The sequence below is a fragment of the Eucyclogobius newberryi genome, unplaced genomic scaffold (genome assembly GCF_026437365.1).
Source record: "Eucyclogobius newberryi isolate DKJ021-1_F unplaced genomic scaffold, fEucNew1.0.hap1 SCAF_14, whole genome shotgun sequence".
Classification (NCBI taxonomy): Eukaryota; Metazoa; Chordata; class Actinopteri; order Gobiiformes; family Gobiidae; genus Eucyclogobius; species Eucyclogobius newberryi.
In genome coordinates, this window is record NW_027315768.1 from 17461730 (window position 1) to 17475311 (window position 13582).

General features: G+C 40.2%; 1 protein-coding gene across 7 annotated transcripts in view; it reads right to left on the reverse strand.

The window, feature by feature from the left end:
* The window catches only part of LOC140359596 (ATP-binding cassette sub-family C member 4-like), a 60925-nt gene that overhangs the window by 13499 nt on the left and 33844 nt on the right, over positions 1 to 13582 (reverse strand). The window contains exon 33 of one of the 7 annotated variants that reach the window (XR_011926874.1): positions 7349 to 7871. The exons of the other annotated variants lie outside the window; for them this stretch is intronic. The gene's annotated coding sequence lies outside the window, so the exon portion shown is untranslated. Of the gene's footprint in view, positions 1 to 7348; positions 7872 to 13582 lie in introns of those variants that run through there. 7 annotated transcript variants of the gene reach the window in all.

A 13582-nucleotide genomic window follows, 5' to 3' on the forward strand; every position in this document is an offset into this window, starting at 1 on the left:
TGTTAGCGATGTTTGCCTAATGATTTGTGTTTATTCGTACTGTTTATCTCCGCTGCCTAAGAGGGGGAGAGGATAGTGAAGTGACTAGCTTTGCACCCAATCAAAGACTTCAAAGCGCTAATCGCTTTCGTCAAGATTAATTCATTACTTAAACCTCTGCTCCTCCACTTCTTTTTTTGGGCAAAAGTCAATAGTATTGCAGTTTTCCCTTGTGAATAAGCGGGATAGGGGCCCTTTAAGACTCACACTGGACGTCCCTGGAGACATTTGCTAAAGATGGGTTGACACGCTTAAAGAGCAGAACAGAGGAGGGGCCCCGGGCAGTTTGTATTTGCCATCCCAAGCCAAAAAAGTATCACGCCTGTCCAAATTAAGCCTCGCCAAGGGTCAAGTGAAATCAATATGTTAATCCATAAATCGTCCTGTGTGATAATTACGAAGGGGAGCAGTAATTAAAAAAGACATTTATTTACTTCTTAGATTTTGTGCCAGGGCTTCAATCTGGAGGCTAACAATTGACACAGGAGGCGTCCCCCCTTTTTAACTGGTCAATGCTTGTAAAGAACAGTGAGCTCCCGGTCAAAAGCACTTTTTAAATAGTGTTTGAAGGTTTCTGAACCCCTGTGTAGCCAGCGTCAGGGATCTTACATCCATCAGTCGGAGATGACAAGGGATTCACAAAATGCACACGTTTTTTCCCGTGCACAAAAGCTATTAACATTGTAATAATAAGAAGAGGAATCAGGAGGAAAAATGGTGATCTTTTTACAGACTCGAGGAGTGTTCTACAATCAGGTTTAATGGCTTCAGACCTGGACTCAAAACTGCTGGTTCAGGAGTAAATACTTTATCCATTGTGTCAGTCATAAATTCATATATCTCTGTATTTAAGGAATACCATACATAAAATATATAATATATATTTTTGATAATTTGCTTACAGGTAGAGACCCATATTGTAACCCTAACCCACATGTATGGCAAATATTTGAGATGTTGACGAACTTATCAAAGTATTGCAGTCACATTTTGTGCAGTGCCTTCTTTGCACTTAAGTGTTCCAAAAAGCTAAACGTCTTTCCTGAAGTCAGGTGATCTGCTGAGCCAAGGCAGGCAATGTTGGAGATTTAAGGTCAATAGCCTACACGCTAAAAAGTGTAAATATCGGCCCAATATATCGTCCTTCTTTACCCCCTCTGGAGGCTAAAGTAAGCACTTGACCAACTTAATTAGTGGAATGGCTTAACGTAAATCATTTTCGAGGTCAGGGGTAAATGTCCGTTTTTTACACATCTTTTCTCGACCCTTGTGGCTGGAGGTGGTATTACTGACCCTATCTCAAACTATATCGAACAAAACATGTGTTTGATAAAAGTACACTGTGTAGTTTCAGAGGAGGGATTCGTCTCCAAAGCAATTGTATTAGTTTCCCTAGAATGCTTCATAGTCTATCTGCATATATTCCATTACACAAACATGTATTTTCAATGAGTTGGGGTCACCTCTCCACAGACATGACTTGTTTGTTGGCCTAGTGCAGTTACTTGTTTGACTCTAGGGACAGTCACAAGTTTCAGGTGGCAGATCCTCTACCAGAAAATCTCTCACTCCTTTACAGTAAATTATAGTGTCTTCTCCTCAAAGCCCTTTCTGTTTCTTTACTGACCTTCACAGCTGGAATTGTCCTGCTTTATAAAAGAGGATGTTGTAGGTCAAGGGTAAATTATCTTTCTATTGGCCTGTATAAAACAATGAAACGTGGCAAAAAAAATAGTAAAAACCCCAAACAAAAAAGTTTTACAGTCCATTATCTGACCCCTATCTGCAATCTTTCTCAAAATTCTACAATAGCTGTTGCTCAAATGTTTTTAGGACATTCTTCCCATTAACCAAGCTGCTCTGAACTTACTGTGTACTGCAAAGTAGAAAGAAAGAAAGAAAGAAAGAAAGAAAGAAAGAAAGAGATTGTTCAATTTTATCAACATGGACCAAAATCTGGGCTAATGTGTCTGTGAGAGTCTCCCATTCTTTGACCATTCTTCCCACTTTTCTCTTCTCCTGCACGGGGGATAATTGCAGTTTAATTGGGTGAAATGTCCTGGATTATCTCTTTCTCTCTTGAATTGAAAAGAGTCCGTTTATCATCTGAAGGGGAAGCTGATGCTTGGTCAGCGGAGGAGCAGCCCTGAGCACCAGTTAGCAAAATGAAGAGAGAGCGGCGAAGGGTGGGGGTCTGACAGTTAAGAAAAATGCTCTTTGTATCTTATCATAAGCGAACATTTATCTTCAAGATGGATATCGGCTGTGCGCCCTAAATCAATACGCGCACAATACTTCTCCCCAAAAGCACAAATTCACCGAAAAAGACTTGGATCAGTGTCACGCTCACAATTCAGATTTAACAGTTCCTGCTCTGGGATTATCGAGAAACATTTCACAAAAGTTGCGACACAATGCATCACTTTAGCGCCTCGGACAAAACCATATGAATGAATAGCAATAAGTTTGACTGTTTCGTGGCGCTGCTGTGCTTTCACCGGTTTGTGCTGCTGCATTCTTAAATTGAGCACCGCAAGGTTATAAACATTGAGTCATGGTGGGGGGCAGCCGTGGCTCACCTTCATCTTTGTTTGAGCCGTACTCGAGCTTAAAAGCCTCTTTCAGGATGCATGAATGCACTTCATTTTGCCTGTGAGAACTTCGCTCTGATAGCAGCAAAAAGGGAAGGTTGTTTAGAGAAGGAAGGAGAGACAATGAGGCAAAAATGAAAGCTTTCAGATTCCATTAAGTGCACGGCCCTCCATTCTTTCCAGCTGTTTATACTGTACATTTTCTTTACAATGATCCTCTCTGCCTTAATATACTGGCCATTCACTCGGGCGCTGTTCTAAATGGGCCTTGCATCAGGGTTATGGTAATACAGTAAATACTGTAAAAAAAAAATGGATGGAGAAACAGCGGGAGAAAAATCAGCACACGACTTCATTAAACCGACACTGGGCCGCACACAGAAGGAGATGAAAGAAAGAAGACCTTGCCAGTGCTCTACATACAAAGCTATTCAGTCTCAGGTGCTTTGTGTAAACATTTAAGATGTAGTGATGATTTGGTGGAAAGAGCGGGCTTTGTGTCGCACTAAAGCATGAAAATGTGGCATACAATGAAGGAGCTGGAGTGTTTTTCACTCTCAATGCAACAGGGGACCTTTTGGCTACACAATACTTTTGAAGGTTACAGGATATATTTGCTGCTCCTGGCCATGTGTGCATGTGGACAGATGCTGCTGTGGAAAGGTGCAAAAAAGAACAAAAAATATGACAATACTGAAATGATAGGAAAAAAAAAATGATGTTAAAGAGTATCAGCATTGACTTTGTTACAATTGTGCATATGTAGCTTCACTTGTAACTTTATACATTGTATTTTGTTTCGCTAAACAGATGAATGAAAATATTACTTCACAAATGTTTCATACTTATGTAATTGTAGAAACAAAACAAAGCCTTGATTACTGAGAAGTAACGTATGACACAAGGAAATACTGCAATGAGAGCAAATTTAAAAAGTGGATCAATATAAAGATGAATAAGATTATCAACCAGTTTAAATCTTCTTTTGGTGCAGAATGAACACAGAAGCCAACTCCATATGACCGGTATGAACGCAGTTATGATTTCATAAAGTTGCAATGTACAGAAGTCTCTCTGTGCAGGACTTAGTCAGCAGTGAATGGTTGCCACAATGGCCTGAGACCGTGAATCATTTTTACACAGGGCAGCCGTCTCCGATGGGCTGAGGCAAGTCAGCGAGGGAGCAGTTTGTCTCATCAGAGTGCAAATAAGGTTTGATCAGTGTCCAGTGTAATCTGCCCACGAGCTGCGAACCACGCTAAATCACGGAGAGGAAGAAGCTGCAGGTGCTGCCTCACTGACAGCTCCCCCCCAGGGGCTCTCACACGCCCAATAAACAGCAAATAAATGGCTGCACTGGAGTGAGATGAGCTGATTAACCCAGCACAGGGCAGTTTCTCATTATCCGTTTAACCCAGACAGACCTCCCCAATTCTGCACCCTTCCACGCTTACAGTAAGACTACCCACTGTCTGTCCCTCTACACCCAGATAGCATGTGTAGATGAAGGCAAACACTGGGGCTGTGTGTGTCTTTGTGTGGTCCATCTCTGGGGAGACTGCTAATGTGTCAGCTCCATGCCTCATTTCTTTCAATTACAGCGGCCGGACCAGCAGAGCCCACCAGCGCACTGACAGCTCCATATGTGCCCTATCAGCGCCTATCACACACCACGACCGTGATTCAGTTAGCCTTCCCCACACGGGACAACAAAAGCAGAGGGCACACTTCACAACTTGGTAATTAAAAGGCAGTTGTCCAGTTACCAAGTCCTAACAGCGCTGGGAAAATGATCCAGAAAGCACAAATTAAACCACATTTGAATTCTGTGGACTTATTGTGCATGGCGGCTACAAATGAATCATCCAGTAACGTACTTTAAATGCGCTGCGCTGTTTTGCATTGTGCCTCCCCTTGTGGTTTTCAAAGCAAATTAATTACCATGATACAGAAATAGGTATAATGCAAATGTCTGAGCCCGCACTTTCTGCACGGCATTGTTCACCTTTATTGTACCAAATTATTTAATTGGGTCTGAGTGATTGTGCACCGACACAGGGAGGTACACAGGCCTTTGTCAGCTTTCCGTATGCGCCACAATACAGGATCAAATTCAATTCCCATCAAAACGACAGGCCCGCTCCGCGAGATTAATGAAGATCTGCGTCAAACCAAGGCACCGGTCTGAGATGGGAGATTTCGACTAAATAAAAGGGCCCTTCAGTAAGAACAAAGGGGGCCCGGGAAAGCAACGGGATGTTCACAGAGGGTAGAATAAACCAAAACAAAGAAAGCAAAGGCAGCAGACATGAAAATGGTCTTTAGAAAATTAAGAGCAACAAGTCTGGGGGCTCAGAAATTCGTACTTGAAACAATTTCTGTCGAGCTTTAGAGGCAAATGTTCATTCAACACGCTACAAACCCACACAATGAGTTATAAACATACACTTTGAAAATGGTCTGAACTTGAACATTTGTCTGGTGGAGGGTCATACATATGTTATATATATATATATGCGTTATTGCTTGAACCTTGAAAAACAAACAATCTTACTGTGAGTGGGCTCGCTTCTCTGTAGAGATGACCTGTAACTTGGCTATGTTTAATGACATTTTGTGTGACATTATTAAGTGCATATGACACTGTGACATTTTCACTCAAACAAAGTGAACATTATCATTACATTGCATTACATTATTCATTTTGCCTATTTTCCAGACTGACATTTGTAATTGTACTTCCTGGTTGACCATGAGCAGCAAATGTGACATAGGTGGAGCTAATTCCTCAACTGTTACCTAGCAACTATAATGTAAACAAAGGCAAAAACCCAGATAAATTACGGTACACTATAGAAATAGAAAATATTTGACAAATGGTAATACCTGACAGCGTTTTGTTTTAAGTGCATGTTTAATGTTTGATCAATTTAATTTAATTCATGTATAGTTATGTATACATTTCCCCTGCATTTCTGATGGATTGTCGCTTACTGATGACATAGACAGGGATTCTATTTCCTGTAATTTTCAACTTTAATTTGTATTTTTTTTCTCCCTCCACCAGAAAAGTTGGACTCTCCCTGTGTTACCTGTGACTTGTTCAACGTTCTCTGGTAAATGCAGACCGAGGATACTGTGCATGAACTGCATAACCACAACACCTCATCTGGACAAACGTGCTTAAAACATGTCGATTTTTGGAGTCTAAAACGTTGACTTTGAGAACAAAATAGTCACCTGCTAAAAGAGGAACTTAAAATGTCCCTACATACATCATTTCCATCCTAAAATCTCCCTTAGCTCTTTGTTCCTGTTGCGTCTTTAAAAATCAAAGCTCACATCTTGTCAGAAGTGTCAGGCAAGCCGTGTTTACCTGTGTTCCGGCACGTTGGAAGCTCAAGGGACCAGTACAACATGCTACAGTGCAGTGAAAGCTCTGATTGACAGGCACTGAATTAATACAATCCTTCCATGCCTTTGTTTCACTGTTCTTCGTGTGGAGTGACAGTGGAGGGTGGAGAGACACACTGGAGCTGTATTCAGACAATGTATGAATGGATTTCCACTCTTCACTTGTTTTGTGCGGACTGCATGGCGTATTGTCAGAGTGTCAACAGGTGAGCTCTTTCAACTCAGGTAAGCACAACACTTGTTTTGTATTTGCCTGATAGGATCCAGCCTGCTATTTGAACTGCTTTTATCTAGGAGCCTACTTCAAAACAACAACAACAACAACACAACTTTTAAAATGAATAGAGACGTTGTTCTCAAAGCAAATTGCTTTTTGAGTGACCTTAATTACTCGTATGCTTGGACAATAAATGAGAGCTTTGACTTCTTCTGGCAATGAAAACACAAAAAGACCACACTGCATTCACGTGAGCAGAACACACACTTACTCATTCAGGTTTGAAGTCAATTGCAGTGCAGCTACTTGACAAATTAAAACACTTCCTTTTAGTAAGTAAGTATTAAAAAAGGAAGTGTTAGTCACAGAAAAGTCTAAAGTTACTATACTTTTATTTAAAGGGGACATTTTACTTTTTCGTACCAAGTATTGAATAAGATAAGTAGATTTTTATTTTATTTTGTACATTGTAAACAGCAATATTGACCTAATACGGCTTAGTAATAGACACAGGTTAATTCACTTCCTGTTCAAAACTGTAGAACTGATAAGCCCCGCCTCTTCACAGTGACATTTCATTGTAACAAGCAGCAGATTGTTAACTTACATGTTCTGGAAAAGTAGCAATGTGACATTTTATAAACTTACATGTATCATTGGAGTCTTCATTTTTCAAATGAACACAAATAAAGTACAGGGAAGTGGGCGGGGATAGGAGGTAGGTGAAATTTTTTGAGCACTCGAGTCTCAATACAGGATTAACTCAAACATGCAGGAATCGATGAAAATTCAACTTTGAGTAAAAAAAATATGAGGAAACGCTGTTGTAAAAAGGTTAAAAGCCTATTAAAGTCGATTTGGTATAATAGATATAATAAAAGTATTTAGAATTGATTATTAAGCTGTAAAATTGGTGGTACGAGCAGTGGAAACAGTAACAGCTGATGATACTTTGCACCTATGTAGTACTCAATACTTTATACTTTTGGTGGCTGATAATTTTTTAGATAAGACAAAATAATCATACCTCATAATAAAGTTGTTAAGGCGGCTCAAACAGGTCGTCACTGTTGTTCAAAACTATGTGGGGGGAAAAAGGTTGCGACTTACAAAAATGAACGATTCCGGCAGATTTCGCAGCCCCGATAACACACGACGCCACGTGACAGTTTCTGGACATCACTACATCGCCACAGCTCCAGACTCGTTCACATTCAGCACATGGCGTCTCCCAGGCGGCCATATTTACTCCATTTCCCCCGATCCATAGATGCTGCTCACTGGACCAGAACATTCCAGCTGCCACCTCAACATCTCATTATTTCTTCCTAAATATCAAGCTTGTATCTTCTTGATAAATAATTCGCAGTAGTATAATGTATCAGACTAAAACATATTTTCCGGGGGGCACCGGGGTTAAAGTGCCAATCTCACCTTTTTAATTTTTGTTCGCCCCGAAGACAGAGATTTCCATATATAGAGTGACTACGGGTTTGTGTTGAACATGAAGCAATTCGGTGACACATATTGCTGTCAGAGATTGGATATGTGGCATGCTAACCTGTGGGCAGCCTCCCCAGACCAATCAGCTTTAGCAATGCGTTCAGGATCTAGAAGGGAAAAAAAAAAAATGAATTGTAGCTGTGAAGTTTTTATCGCAATAGTTGACAAACATTAATGCAGTTTTTTGTCGGAAATGCATTCTTATCCCTCTTGGAAGGCATTTATCTACTTGAAAACCTGCAAAATGGTTGCCACAGGGAAGGATTTCTTTTAATGGACTACAATAGGCTCAGTATGGGACACATTCTGATGCCGGTGCCAGATAGGATAGCCAGGGCCATATATTCATAGGAAATTGTTTATCTTCAAGCGAAAAAGGCTAGCGGGAAAGGGGCATTTTACAAAAGCATTCTGACTTTCATCGGGACCGATTCTTTTCATTCATAGAAAATTGTGATGTTGAATTTGAGACAGGTGCTTCTCATAAATACTATCAGCGCAAGACAAGACTAGATGGAAGCGGAATGAGTATACGTTTTGGAGTTGAAGATTGAAACATATTGTATATTAATGGGCCAGATTTAGCCGAAAAATGCAAAACAAAAGCAGGACAAAAGAGCCACAGTTGGGGGTAAATGACCCACAGCGTCTCCTATTCAAATGCTCTGTATTGTATAGCGCTGGAGCAAGTCTAAGGCCCCTGCTAAAGCTGAGCACTTTTTTTTTCTTCCTGCTGGCGAAGTCCTTGTGCAGCAAAATATAGGGCCTTTCCCCGCTAACTGTAACACAAGCCGGCAACCAGGCAACACATTATAATGCAGGGCCTAAATACTGCTAGATGGAAGTGTATGGGACAGGGGTGGGCCATGGGGTGCTCTTAACGCCCCTCTCAGGAAGCGGCTGCAATCCAAAGCAATAGACTGTCCCACTCCAGTAGGGGCCAAATGTAAACAAATTGAAAAGCAGAGTGAACAAAACATATCGGAGACTGACGCAGGGGAAGTGAATAGGGCCCAGTGTGGCAGATGAAATCCCTTCATGGAGACTTCTTTAAAAGCTCCACAGTGAGGTGTGTGTCTCGTGAGGACAGGATCACTCACCAAACGCAAGGAAAAGGAAAAAGCACTAGAGGGACAGTGGGGATTTGCTCCGTATGTGGATGTTTCCTTTAGAGTGGTGCTCTTTTTAATTGAGAGAATCCCAAAGTGGCATTGTTCAGTTTCAGTGACAGTTAATACAGTTATATTCTAATAATAAAAATGTGATAGGTACATACTTATAATACTCCTTGTGTCATGATTAGTTTTCATTTTGTTGATGAAAATAGCTAAGTAACATTAAGTGATATGTATGTGACAATACAGTTTTTATATAAATAATCAAAAATACTCAATATGTGCTCAATATGTACTTTAATGTACTGAGTAAAATATATATGTATATTCATTATTTTCAAGTAATTCAATCACAAGACTCTTTAAATGTCAATCTTGATTATTTTTCTGTGTTTTAATTGGTACGTTTTTAAATATCTTGAAGTGGAAGTAAATGCGTTTTTTGAGAGACCGATAAAAGGAACGTACCCTTGATTAAAATAAGTATATCCTTGTTAGGAGTCCAATAATTTAATACAGACAAGTATCACTGCACTGTCCTTTCACTATCTATCAGTGCACATTTTTTCCAAAAGGACTCCTTTTCTCTTCTTTAGCACGTAGCGCTTTGAGGCACACCGATCCCTGTATGTCACTGCCACGTGCCACAAGTTAAATTAATGAATCTTTAAAAGGTTTAGTGTGTTTTTTAATGTGAGAATCTGCTGTAGCTTTTTATCAACCCTCTTCATATTTCACTGAGGTGGAATGGTGCGCCGCATTTGCAGGAGGCAGAACTAATGCTATATAAATCTCAAGTAATAAGCACGCCCCGGGGACATCATCTAAATGAAGATTTTACACTAATTTAAACCTGTCTGCCATTCGCCTGCCCGCCTTAAGTGCATTTGTTTAACAGGTGCTGGGGAGCTGTGCACGCGCCTCTCTTTACTATGTCTTCTTTATTAATTTCTGGGTTGCAACGAGGCGGTGGGCGCTGGGAGAAGAAAAGGGGAGTTGACAAACACTAATCAAAAGGTTGGCGAGTGGGTTGATTTATTTTGTATAAACCAAAGACGACACTCATGTACTTTGGCTCCATTTGCAAACTAATGATTTAAAGCCCCCACAATCTGTTCGAGGTCAGCTCCTGTGTATTTCGGATACGCTTGGCTATTAGCATTAGCGGAGGCTTCAGATGTGTCAAGCCTGGCCCCCCTTTTTTCCAGTGATAGTCACCTACTTTAATTTCCCTGCAGGCCTCAGAGGGGGATGAATTCAACTAAAAATCACAAGCTGTTTTGTTGGCAATCCTTTGTGGCCTATAATGAATCTAATGAATATAAAGAGCTGAGAAAAGAGAAGGTAGGAGGGAGGGCTTTTCGGAATACATTTCAACCACGCTGCTTCTTTACGTGACGATTTGTGACCCCCGACAATGGGACAATGGCCAGTGTTTTTGTAGCCTTAATTTGCCTTTGTGTTAGGGCTTCATTTCTTTCAGCGGCCCGGCATTCACAGTCGTCAGTTGGAGAATAAAGTGCTGACTCCATGGTCCGCCAAACAAAAGGGTCGGTTTTAAAGATGGAACCCGAACTATCAACAGCAGCCAGAAAAGGGCTCTAAAGACAACAAGTCAGAGGTAGAATGCACACAGGCCCGGAGCGCTTCCTCGTCTCAACGTGTCACCACTACATCTACCGTTTCCTAAAAGGGCTTCTAAACACAGTCTGACCCCCAGAGAGGTGAATGCATTTAAATTATACATGTGATAAGAAGAGGAGCTTTACGGCCCAGGGACTCTATTGCACTGTGCTGATAACGTGCAGTGATATCTGACTGAAAATGTGTGTTTTATTTATTATGTGTACAAAATGCATTGTTTTAAATAATGAATCGGACAAGCTGAAAATCAGAAATTAAGCTATTAGATTAGTTGTCTTTCAAACACAAATGAAGAATGACATAATAATAAAGTGTAAGTAAAACATTAAAAACGGTTAAAAAAAAAAAAAAAACAGGCCTCTATTTTGACAATGTTCAAATCTAGGCTCAAAACACTTCTCTTTGTGATTTTAATGAAATGTCCTGTTCTGTAAAACACTTTGAATTGTGTTCAAATTGAGCTCTTCAAATAAACTGTCTTCCCTCAAGATAAAGTGCTAACGTCCTGACGTCTTCTGAGGATTAATGTGAGTTAAGCAGTTATGTAAAGTGACACTTGCAAAACAATCAAACAAACACAGCACCTAGTTATTTTATGCACTTGATGCTTTTGATCTGATACGACAACGACAGGAATGAATGGAAGTGAGTAAATAGACTTAGGCTTAACTCGCAACTCTCATTCTCTGTTAAAACGTCTTCTATATAAGACACACGCATGCTTTATTTGAGTTTTTCATCCGATTCTGTCCTTTGTAAGGCCTGACTGAAGTAACCCTCTGCACTATACCATATTGAGTTACAGAAAACTATTTCGACAGCGACATACAGAACTACCCTGCCAGTGAGCAATTATCTCCAAGTTGCCACGCACACACACAGGGAAGTTAGAATAATGCGAGCAGACTGCTGTGGCTCCTCTGTGCAGGGCTCCACATTTAGACGGATGAACTTTGGCGTGCTCTAGTGTGCTCGCGCTAGATGATAAAAAAGTTCTGTGTCACTGGTCCATGCCGCCATGCTCCCCAGTCGCCGTAATGATTTCCTTTTCATAAACATGCACTGTGCTATCCTCCACCTGGCAGCTGCCTCTGTGCATACAAGATTACCATTATGCATCTTCCAGTCCCGCGGATACACATCTCCACACTTTTGAAGTTTGCGAGTGCGAGGCATATTTTAGCGCCGTGCGACTTAGGCAACCCTTCAGGTATCGCCCGTCATCTTTCCCTCATTCTATATACATTGTTCAACTTTAATGGGGGATCTAATTTGTGTTATCAGCTTACAGGGGCAGTAAGTAATAATTTGCATGGCTGCCCTAAGCAAATATGCTTCCATAAGCATCCCATAGTGTACAGACTAGAATGGATAAACCTCTATATTGGCTATGCCCCGATGGTCAATGTTTTTTTTATTATTAAAACGAGATTGTAAAGTTTGTGGAAGCTTGTTGGATGGAAAGACAAAACCATTTGTCTATTTTTCGATAAGATTGCCGGATGTCGAGAAAATGTGTTGAAATAATTATTCCAGCCCAATTAATTTGATCTGACAAAGAATGTTTTTTTTATAATTTATGAAGAGCCCTCTTAACATTTTCAATACACTTGTCATTTACCAAAGAGAAATGGAATCAAAAATAATAATAAAAAGTCTTGATCAAAAATGGAGGGAATAATTCGCTCTAAACTTGAAAATGGACAAATTTAGCAGTCTTCGGCCCAAATGAGACCTTTACGCCGGACAATATGTTAAAGGCAATTTGAAATGTTTCTATGATATTTTTCAGTGTCTTTTTCTGTGTTCCATTTCTGTTGTTGGAAAATTGGAAAAAACTGGAAAAGAATAATATACAAGTACCGGTAATTCAAGCCATAAAATACTTGTCCAGAAGCAAATACTCCTCAAAACATAACAATCTAATGTACAGTTATAAGACTAAAACCCAATGCAACATACTGAGGAAGTTCACATGGTTCTCAATGATATTTGGGAGTTATTTCCCAGAATACGAGCTAAACATGCTTTGTTTCAGTTTTATTCAGTCCAGGCTCAAATGTTTGTGTTTTTAAATGTAGTTGCATTTATTTTAGCCATTATTTTACAACCCAATGTGTGGGTGTTTTAAATTAAATCAAATTTGTTGTAATCATTTTATTTGTGAAACACACTTAGTTAGTTTGTATATATGAGAATTGTTCCGCTAAACGCGCTTCGCCTGCTCCAGATTCTTCACCACATTCATTCCACGGCTCTTCAAAAAAAAAAAGCTTTATTAATCAAAGCTCATATTCACTAAAAGTTCTTTATATAATGCTATTATAAATGTCTCCTATCCTTCTTTTCCAAGGCAGTTGCCCTCTACCCTCACACTCACAAAAAGCTGTTTTCTCTCCTACAAGTATCTATCAAGTGTATTCAATATTTAACTCACTGCTGTATTCTGTCTTATAACAAGCGACACAAGTGAAGGTCAATACAATTTGAGCTCAAATAAGTTCAGTAACAATACATTACATTAGATTAAGAGTCCTATTGAAAAAGGTGACATAGCAGGTCAGTCTTTTTACATGGAATCTAATCTCAACGCCGCTCTCGCTGTGAACCAATGGGTCAAACAGAATTTGGCGTGTGGAGGGATGTGTGGCTGCATCTTCTCCTGGCTTGCATCAGGCGTGTGTGTTCCGCTCTTTAGCTTAGTAGACAGTTAATTGCCATGGTGGGCGGCGAGAGCGCTAGGAGCCTGATCTTAGGAACATGTCATATTTGTTAATCGGACATGCAGATGCAAATACCGTGTGACAGACTGTGACCGACGCTACCAGAAAACATGAATGCCGTTAACTTCAGAGATGTTCTTGGCCCGGGAATCTCAACGCATAAAGGCCATAAAGACAACCCACTGTTTATCTATTTATTTATTTTGTTCTAGCTATTTCTGTTCGCGGGCCAACACCACAAAAGAAGGACATTGATAAATAAGAATCCCACTGGGAAAGAAGCGTGCCAGATTTGTTGTTGTGGGTTGTTTTGCGATATAATCCCACGCTAGTTGG